Raw genomic sequence first — 10,780 nt, 5'->3', positions numbered from 1 at the left:
TGATATCATCTTTGGATCTACAAATGAAAAGCTTTGTCAAAGATTCTCTAGGCTAATGCAGAGTGAGTATGAAATGAGAATGATGGGAGAATTGAGTTACTTCCTTGGCCTTCAAGTTAGTCAAAGAAGTGAAGGTATTTTCATCAGCCAAACCAAATATGTGAATGACTTATAGAAGAAATTTGCTATGGTGGATAGCTCACCTGCATCTACATCAATGTCTACTGCAACCAAGTTGGATGAAAACAAGAAAGGCAAGAGTGTGGATATTTCAAGCTACAGAGGAATGATTGGATCATTGCTGTATTTGACTGCTAGTAGACCAGACATCATGTTTGCTACTTTTCTATGTGCCAGATTTCAAGCCAATCCAAAGGAATCACACTTGATGGTTGTCAAAAGGATTTTCAGATACTTAAAGGGAACTCCAAACTTGGGACTATGGTATCCTAAGGGAACTGGTTTTGAAGCTGTTGGATACACGTATGCAGATTTTGTTGGATGCAGGGTTGATAGGAAAAGTACTAGTGGAAGCTGTCAATTTCTTGGTCAAAGACTTGTGTCCTAGTATAGTAAGAAACAACAATCTGTGTCAACTTCCACAGCTGAGGCTGAATATATAGTTGCTGGAAGTTCTTGTGCTCAAGTGCTTTGGATTAGAAATCAGCTAATGGACTATGGTCCAGTGTTACACAAAATTCCTATTATTTGTGACAATACTAGTGCCATATCTATAGTAGCTAATCCAGTTAATCATTCTAGAACAAAGCACATTGATGTTATGTGCCATTTTATCAGGGAACATGCTGCAAATGGTACCATTGAGCTCATTTTTGTTCCAACAGAAAAACAATTAGCTGACATTTTTACTAAACCTTTGGATGAAGCAACCTTCACTAGACTTGTGAGTGAAATTGGAATGCTCAATTCTTCATCCTGAGGCAAGAACTCAGCTAATGTTTTGCAGCAAATTAATCTCTAACAAATCAACCTAGTTTGATTTAATTGGAAATTAACTGAAATATGAATTATAAATATTTCAGAATCTTTGTATATTTATTTTTCTTTAAAAAAAATTAACTTAGAATATTTTAAATTCTAAGTAAACTGCTTAGTTGTTAATTTACATCTTTAATGTGTAAAATTAACACAAGGCAGAAAAACAGCACTCAAAAGTATAGAGAACTGAGTTCTCGATAAGTCAAAATGACTTATCGACAAGTCATTTTAGAGTTCTCGAGTGAGTCCTCGATAAGTCTATTTACAGACTTCTCGAATAAATTCTCGATAAGCTCTATTATGACGTATCGATAAGACCATGTAGAGTTCTCTAATAGTGTTAACTCACAGAGTTCTCGACAAGAATATTTTGAGACTTATCAATAACTCAGAACTAAAATAATTTGATTCAATGAATTATTTTAGACAAATACTTTTGGAAAATTTATTCTGATTTCAATTTGATTCAATTCAAATAAATTAGAATTACTTCAGTCCTTTTTGGACAAACTGGGCATTTATCAGAGTTCTCGATAAGTCACTTGACTTCTCGAATGTACCATTTTCATATTCAAAATTACTTATCGATAAGTTTAATATCAAATGCTTATTTGACTTCTCGATAAGTATTTTAATTTCTCTATAAATACCCAGATTTCTCCATTAATATTAACTTGGAATTTCTCAAAACTCTAAGTAAACTGAATATTTATTACGTCATATCTTCAGTATGTGAACTTAATAAATAACAGATCAAAAAAAGCAAAAAATATGAAAAACTGAACAAATTTAATTCATAAATTCTGTTCATAAAAATACTTTTGAGATACCTAGTCTCGAATTTTCTCTGACTTATAGACACATTTACATGCTTATATGATTTCTTGCTTAAGTGGAAATATGTTAGTCTAATGTTAGCAGACTAGTACATTATTTGTGTTATTTTGCGTATGCTGATAGTGATAATCATATCTGATTACTTGCTGATAGGGAGAGTTACTTTTTGTGTATGAAGTACACGCTTATTGTATGGGGAATAGTTATTTTTAAAATAAACTAATATTCTTGAGTACTTGCATTGGGAATAGTCACTAGTCATTTCTAGCTGTCTAGTAGGCTTATGTGATTATTACTCCTATTATCCGGGCAACTCAAGAGTCTCTTAGTTTCTATCTTTACTCACTCTATAAATTAAAACGCTTCACTCTTTATCACTCATCACTCTCCTACTCTCAACAAAAACATCTAATTTCAAACTCGCCTTCTGTTCATCTCTCTTTCTCTCATTCAAATGGATGCCCCAGTCTTCTACAGACTTGTTAATGGAGCTTATCTACCGGTTCATCATTTGGATGATGATTTGGTGTATTTTGATCCTTTCGGACTTCGTGTCCGCATCAAGGGGGTAGTTTACAGCCCCTTTGATGTTCCACTTGAGGTCTTTTATGGACTCTCGTGGGATGATCAAATTGACATTCTTTTCTTTGAGATGGAAGCCTCATTCGAGTATGAGAGGCGTGCAAGAGAGGCTGAGCAGCAACGCCTTGCTGCTTTGGAGTTGCAGGAGAGGATCATCTCTCTTGCAAACTCCATGTCCAGGGCTTACCAGCGCAGGGCAAGGAGGTTGGAGGCTGAGAAGAAGAAGTCTAAATTAGAGTAGTTAGGATTAGGATTTACTTTATGTAATCTGCATCTTAATGTACTATATGTTTAATATCAATGAAATTATCTTCTTCCTTATCAATATGTTTTTGTTGCTTGATTGTTTATGTCATGATTGCTTTGTGTTTACAAATTAATTGATTATCAGTTTTCCTGTCATAATGCTTGCAACTGTATGTCTCAATGGTTATGCCTAATCAATACAGATAAATAAGTTCAATGCATTACAGGTTCAACACAATCCAGTCAGACAATAACAGGAGATTCAAGTTTCAATCAACAGGTATTTGTGTTAAACTGCAGCTAAAACATTTCAAAACCAAACTGCGGTTTACCCAGACACGGCAACACAAACACAAACTAGAACTTTCAGACAAGAATCAGAACTTTCATTAAACATGGAACAGCAACAGCAACACAAACGCAAACTCAAACACAATCCCACTCAGGTGACTCTCAAAAGCCATATGTTTTATAAAAGGACAACAATGTCTTGATGACCTTCAGATTGATTCAGTTGTTTGAGAAAACAATCCACCAAACATGAAAGTTTATCAGTTTACAGAATATTTCATGAATGTTTCTCATACACCTTCATGTGTAAAACAGTCTTAACAGACTGATAGGTTTAAGGGTAGTACTCCTGAGGGGGAGCTATCTAAATCCTCTCCAATTCAATTGGAGGTTCCTTAAGAAGGAACAACTCCCCTCATAACTCTAGCAGAAACTGTCTCAGCAGTCAAAGCTAGAAGAACAATTGCCTATGACAATGTCATAAAAAGGGCAATCTTATCACATTTATGTGACAGTGCTCTGCAAGGTGCACAAAGGTTCGAGGCTGGTGTACATAACAGCAACCCAGTCAAATCCTCTCCAATTCCAATCGAGGTTCTCACTACAAGTGGAGGACAACACACTGTTACAACCACAGAGCAATCTGTGAGTCAAACTGTGACCCCGGTCATAGATGCTTATGCACTCATTTTTCTGGTGAAATGAGTATAATTAGCCCTATACGGTTTTCCTCTAATCATATGATCACAGATTACCTCCTCTCAGCCACCTCTTATTTCTGTTGGTCAAACAACATTTGAGCCTTTCATGTGAGAATAAGAGAAAAGATTGAATGTAAAACAAAGAATAAGAGAGGCAGGATCCTTCCTGGAAAAAGGAGAGGTAGATGAATGTATGGATTTCATAATCCTTGTGAGGGAACTCTGACTCTCAAAAGTCATGAGTGTAGTGCAGTGAGATTTGGTGAGACCACTTATTCAAAAGAACAGAGAGCTTAGGACTTTTATCACTAACTGATTTTTTTGTATATCTAAGTGAAACTTCTATTGTTTAAAACTTATCACCATGAATCTTAATGAAGCTTGAAGCTGCAGACAGTGTTCCAAATGGACAATAACAACGGCTTGAACAATGTGCATTTAGCTGGATTTTACTTCCTGGAGATAATGTCAAAAAGGGGGAGAATATATCTAAATACCAAAACAGCTAATGGATGTTGAATAAATCTAAATGCAACTCAACAAAAGAAGACCTGATGGGAAGACTAGTTTTGGTTTCTGCATTTAGTTAAAGTTTTCACATCATCAATTAGAGCTTGTGCATAATTTCATAATGAACAAGTTGGGGGAGATTGTAATATATAACAGATGATGTCAAAGAATTATGCCTCAGAAGAATGTCAAAGATTACTGGAGGTAATAATATCATCAACAGCAGGCAAGAGCAGAATATCAAAGGATGGAAGATTTCTGAATATAAAAGTTGGTTCTTTGTCAAGTTACAGGATAGGGATGTTAGCTAGATATCCTAAGCCAGATTTGCTGAAACTAATAGAGGCTCTAGCTGACACCCCCATCCTAGAAGAATAGGAAATACTTGTACAAATTAAGAACATAATTGAGAAAGAATCAGACAGCCCAGTCTTTACTTAATTATTGTAAACTGTCCAATGTACAAGTGTTGTATCAGCTTTTGTATCATTTTATTTTCACTATTTAACTTGGGGTTAGTCTTGTTAACAGGCATGAATTTGTGATAAGCAATCTTCTCACAAATTGGGGGAGATTGTTGTGCAAGACATGCCTATATCATAACAAGACTAAGTCATACTGACAACCCTAAGATTAATTATATTGTAACCTTAATCTGTAATTCATACTTGTAACACTTAATGTCTGTAAAATGTAAATGGAGTAGACTGGAGCATTTTTCTCTAACCAGTGTCAAGCCTAAGAATTCTATCTGGAAGAAGATCGAGAAGATCATGCCTCATACGAATTATGAAGAAGCTTGGAGTTGAATAAATCTGTTTGGTGTAAAACATTCTAAGTCAAGATCTCTACAAGTCACAAAATTAGTGTTATAGAGAAATCATTCGAGAACTCCAGAACGACTTATCGAGAAGTCATTTAAACTCCAGAGAGTACCGACGGATGAGTAACATCTACCCGATGGATGAGCGATATCTACTCGACGGATGAGGAATGTCTACTCGATGGATAAACAATCACTACTCGATGGATAAGCAACATCCACCGGGTGTAGAGAACTCAGGAATTGTCTATCGAGAACTCAGAGATATCGACAAGTATATATTCATTAGAAAACTCTGAGTTATCGATAAGCCAAAGTCCATTAAAGAACTCTGAGTTATCGATAAACCAAAATTCACTAGAGAACTCAGAGTTGTCGATAAGTCTAGGCAACAATGAAGTTTCAGAGATATCGACAAGCCAACATGCCTATCGAGATGTCGAGTTCTCTATAGCTTAACTAGAGATCTCGAAGTGAAGAAATTTCTCTAAGTACAGAATTGCAGAACAGTTCAATATCCAAGGTTGCAAATCAACAAACAATTCACACAGCTGGATTGATAAGTCTACAAAAAGTAGCTTGAGAGATGTGCAAGATCAACGACAAAGATTAACTGACAGAGAAGATTAAAGTAAACATGGGATGCTAAAGATATGCTAAGCCAGAAATGGAAGATTTGCTTTTCTATAAATGGAAATGATAAGTGACAGTTTAGAAAAGCTAATAGCATGTTTATTATCCACTGTGTAAACCAGCAATTAACTGAGTTATAAAGTTAACACTGGTCCTCTAGTTAAGTTAAGAAGAATGATCAGATTAGAAAAATTGTGAGTTCTCTCTCAAGAAAGAAGCTAAGTTCTAAAACAAGAACTTAGAGATTTTGTAGCAAAACACTGCTTGATTTTTTAATATAAAATTAAGTGAGTTTTGAGGATCTTTGTTTTACATATTTGCACAGCTATTTATGTTTAACATCCATTCTAATAAATCATTAACAACAACCAACTGCTAAAGCCTAAGTCAATCGAAAATCAAACATTTAAGCCAAAACACATTCACCCCCCCTGTATTGTATTCATACCTAACAGATCCTTAATGGGCAAATCAGTTATTGATGACAAGGAAGGAGCAGAGCAACTGCAGGTTTTGAATGCACGTCCGTGGAAGATGAAGTTGGATTTACCATGCGATTCTCTTGGGTTAGCAGAGCTGAAAATTTCTCAGGAGCGTTTTAAACCATTTATTCAAGAAGCTCCCATACTTGAGCTCAACCGAAAGCCAGATCACTTGAGTTATTCATTCTTAGGTGCACCTCCTGACAAGGGGTTGGGATATATCTTTGATGTTGTAGAGGGTAGCCGAACGGATCCTCCAGTGCTTACAGAGGGTTCTTTTCACGTGCAGCAGGTAGTTGATAGGACTGGTGTTGGTGATGAGCCGTACAGGCGAGTAATTAGGCGTGTGGAGGCCATGCACGACATTCACCATCATTTTGCTGCAGATTTGACACATGCTTTCGGTATTGTTGTTCGAGACACTGGTGGCGAGGTTGATTGGCCACCTGATCCTCCACCCGACGAGGGTGATTCTCCTGCTAATTAGGTATGCCTGAAATCCTTATTATTACCTTCAATGAGGACATTGAAAATTTTAAGTTTGGGGGTGATAATGTAAGTATTAGTAGTGTATGTGTCCATATAGATTCATATAGATTCATGTTGCATGTTTAGTTGTAGTTCATTCATATTTTTGTATGATTGTTCATTTAGGACATATTTGTTTATTTTTATGTGATTTCATACAGTTGCATTTGCATGCATATTTAGCATGATCCTTTAAGATGAACTATGATATTTGATAAGTTAATGTTGATTTCAGTGTGGTGATGACGAATGGAGGGATGTTCAAGTCTTAATGAATTGATTTGCTTGCCGAAAACAAATATTTTCACAAAGTCTTATAGGGTTGCTTTTGATCTAGAACATGATCATACTTGTTTGTTGTTAAGATTTAATCATTTGGTTATAGTTAGAATTTGTTATATTCTCGTAATGACGTAAAAACACTGAATTTTTTATCTGGAGAAAAACTTGGATTTCATTGCTAGTTGTTGTAAGGTTAGGCGTCAAATGGCTAGTAGCCGGCTCATATTTTTATGAGTAGTCAAGGGTTGAATGAGATGGAGCGAAACACACTCATTCAGAAATTGTTGAAATAAAAAGAAAAAAAAGAAAAAAGAGAAAAAAAAGAAAGAAAAAAAGTATGTGTTTATGCATAATTGATCAAGAGTGAGCTCTTTAATACTCGAGTTATTAAGTTTTAGGGGACTTTGTGCCTATTGACCTAAGGCTTTTATAGTCTGGGATCCACTAACCTAACGCTCGCTACATGGGTATTAATTTATAAGTCTTTTGGGACCTCATTCATTGCAGGATCAAATAAGCATCTTTGTTATGTGTTCAATAATAGTGTGAATCCTTGTATAACTCTAGTAGAAAGGAGGTGTTGTGAGTCATAATGTGTTTATTGTCTATTATGTTTATAAACTTTTGATTGTTTCGATGATAGATAAGTTATGGTTATTGATCTAGTATCGAGAGTATATCTGTTAAGCATCCACACATGCACGTTTCTAGTTTGTGAGTTGGTTTGTGGGATTTATTCGAGATCTGTTTAAAGTCATTGCATTCTTAGAGACATTGGCTTATTCATTTGGTTATGGTTATTCTGAGGGGATCGATTGCATTATCATTTAGTTGCATTCACGTAGTTGCATTCATGCATTAGGTTTGTTTTGTAGTTTTAAGTCTGTTTATGCTTGAGGATAAACATCGATTCAAGTTTGGGGGTGTGATAAGTGGATTTTATATCCACTTGGAATGCTTTATTACAAGCTTAAATTGGTTTTTTGGACTCAAGTTGTTGGTATTTTGCTGTGTTTTTGTGTTATTGCATTTTAGGTATCAGTTAATTAAAGAAAAGAGCTTTAAAAGGAAATATGATGAAAAATGATCAGAATTAGAAGCCAAGGCCATTGTCTAGTTGTAGAGAATCTCGTTAGCTTCGCTTGGGCAGTTGAATCGCCTAATTCTGACGAGTAGAACTCAAGTTATGGCCAAAACACGATTCATCAGAAATTTTCAGCAGTCAGTAGCTGAGCGCCCGCTCAGCATAGCTGAGCGCCCGCTCAGCAGAGCTGGCGGCCGCTCAGGAGAGCTGAGCGGCCGCTCAGGAGAGCTGAGCGGCCGCTCAGGGCGCGGCTGGTCGCTGATTTCGCTGAAAAAGCCATTTTTGAGTGGAATTTAACGATTTTAAGGGTCCAGGTCCACTAGGGGAGTATATATACTTAAAAAAAGGTTTTTCATCATCTGGGAAGATTGGGATACCAAGGAGAAGACCTAGAAGCACATAACAACTCCGAAAAAGAAGATCTTGTTTTCAACTTGTGATTCTTTGAATTAGTTGTAAGTTTGGATGCTCGTTTTCGTTCTTGTTGAACCTAGATCTCGTTTATTCGTACTTTGAGTATATATACTTAAAAAAAGGTTTTTCATCATCTGGGAAGATTGGGATACCAAGGAGAAGACCTAGAAGCACATAACAACTCCGAAAAAGAAGATCTTGTTTTCAACTTGTGATTCTTTGAATTAGTTGTAAGTTTGGATGCTCGTTTTCGTTCTTGTTGAACCTAGATCTCGTTTATTCGTACTTTAATTATTATTCAGTTTATTAAGACCTTGTTTATACCATGCTTTCATTAGAACCCATGGTGACGATGAGTTCGATTATGGGCTAATCGTTGTCATGGGGTTCTAGCGGATTTATTTATGGATTTCAATAGTTAATTATTTTGATATCTTGGTGTGTGGTGATTGCTTGATATCCTAGTCTTGGTTGTGTTTATTCATCTTATGTGCATAGCTAACATATTAGATAGCGTGTTAATCTCTATTGAAGCGACAGTGAATATAGAGGTTTAGAACTTGCCATGCTAGCATAGGTTCATGTATTTTTTATGCATGATTCGTAGGTAACTCTAACTGTTTTACTTGCCCTATGTAATCATTATGGATAACTTGTGCTTAAACCGTTATGTTGTCAAATTCTATAGATATATAGGGTCTCAATATAATTGGTACTTATTCAGCTTCTATCTCTTTTGCCGATGTCTGGTAGAATGGTACTCGTGCAACGAAAGTTGGTGTTTATCAGTTTCGTGTTATCTGATTAGTGTCCTCACCATCACATGCTAAGGTAGAACGAGAAGGCTATTGAATGAAGTAGTAATGAAGTTAGAATCCCATGTTTGTCATATATAGTAATTCAACCTCAATTCTCTTAGTTGATGTTGTTTAGTATAATCTCTTAGTTTAATCAAAACCCAATTTGTTATTTGTTTTAGCATTGAGCGATAACCATACATTGTTGCATAGGTGCATAAATTGAACTTAACCTAAACCAGTCTATGTGGGAACAAATCTAATTTATATCTTATACTACTTGCGAACGCGTATACTTGCGTGTATTTTAGCGTGTGTTTTCGCCCTAACAAGTTTTTGGCGCCGCTGCCGGGGACTCGGTGTTAATTTTTAGTTTATGTGCTTGTCATCAGTGGTCGTTAAAGTTCACTTACTCAGATTCTTTTACTTTCACGGTTTATTTGTTTGTGTTTCAGCTACTCATTACAATGGGAGATCTAGCAGCACGAACGAAAGCATTGATGGATTTTTCTCAACCAAAGATCAATGACATTCAATCTAGCATTGGCAGGCCATCTATCACAGCTAATACCTTTGAGATCAAGCCTGGCATAATTCAATGGGTGCAGAATTTAGTCCAGTTTGGGGGTTCTCCAACAGAAGATCCCAATACGCACATTAGGGATTTCAAAGAGATCTGTGACACCTTCCGGTTCGATGGTGTTTCTGAAGATGCTATTAAGCTGAGACTTTTCCCATTCTCTCTGAGGGACAAGGCTAAGAGCTGGTTACACTCTCTACCAGCTGGTTCGATTACTACTTGGGAAGATCTTGCTCAGAAGTTTCTTACTAAATTCTTCCCTATGGCGAAGACAGCTGCAATCCGGAATGCTCTTACTCAATTTGCGCAGCAATCAGGAGAATATTTATATAAAGCTTGGGAGCGCTACAAGGAGATACTTAGGAACTGTCCTCATCATGGAATACCTGATTGGATAATCATCAATTGTTTTTACAATGGGTTGGGAGCACAGTCCAGACTCATGCTCGATGCAGCAGCAGGCGGAGAATTATGGGCAATGAGCTATGATGAAGCTTATGATCTAATTGACCTGATGGTTGCTAATGAATATTAGTATCCAACCCAGAGATATCCACATGGCAAGGTAGCAGGAGTTCTTGAAGTGGATACAGCTACGACTATCACTGCTCAACTAAAGGCGTTGTCTATGAAGATCGATTCTCTGGCTAACTATGGTGTTAAACAGATAATTAGTGTTTGTGAGCTGTGTGCAGGTCCGCATGCGACGGCATAATACACTATATCTAGTGACTCAGCTCAGTTTGTGAGCAACTTTCAGAGATCGCAGCAACCAGTTCCAGACACTTATCATCCTGACAACTAGAATCATACTAACTTCAGCTGAAACAACAATCAGAATGCGATACAACAGCCATTCCAGCAGTTTGGAAATAAGCTGTTCAACCCTCCTGGTTTTCAGCAATAACTCCAACTTCAACAACAAACTCATGTTGCAGGTCTATCTTCGAATAAAAAATCTGAATTGGAGGAGTTAAGGCTTATGTGCAAA

The 10,780-nt window shown here is 36.6% G+C and overlaps 1 non-coding gene across 1 annotated transcript; it reads right to left on the bottom strand.

The window, feature by feature from the left end:
• Positions 1 to 10,066: 10,066 nt before the first annotated feature.
• LOC141715304 (small nucleolar RNA R71) lies at positions 10,067 to 10,173 on the bottom strand. Its single transcript, XR_012572071.1, has one exon. It is a non-coding gene; the product is annotated as a small nucleolar RNA R71 (small nucleolar RNA).
• Between the last annotated feature and the right edge of the window lie 607 nt (positions 10,174 to 10,780).

Source organism: Apium graveolens, chromosome 3 (genome assembly GCF_009905375.1).
Source record: "Apium graveolens cultivar Ventura chromosome 3, ASM990537v1, whole genome shotgun sequence".
Lineage (NCBI taxonomy): Eukaryota > Viridiplantae > Streptophyta > Magnoliopsida > Apiales > Apiaceae > Apium > Apium graveolens.
The sequence above is the reverse complement of the archived record's forward strand: the minus strand, read 5'-3'. Positions and strand labels throughout refer to the sequence as shown.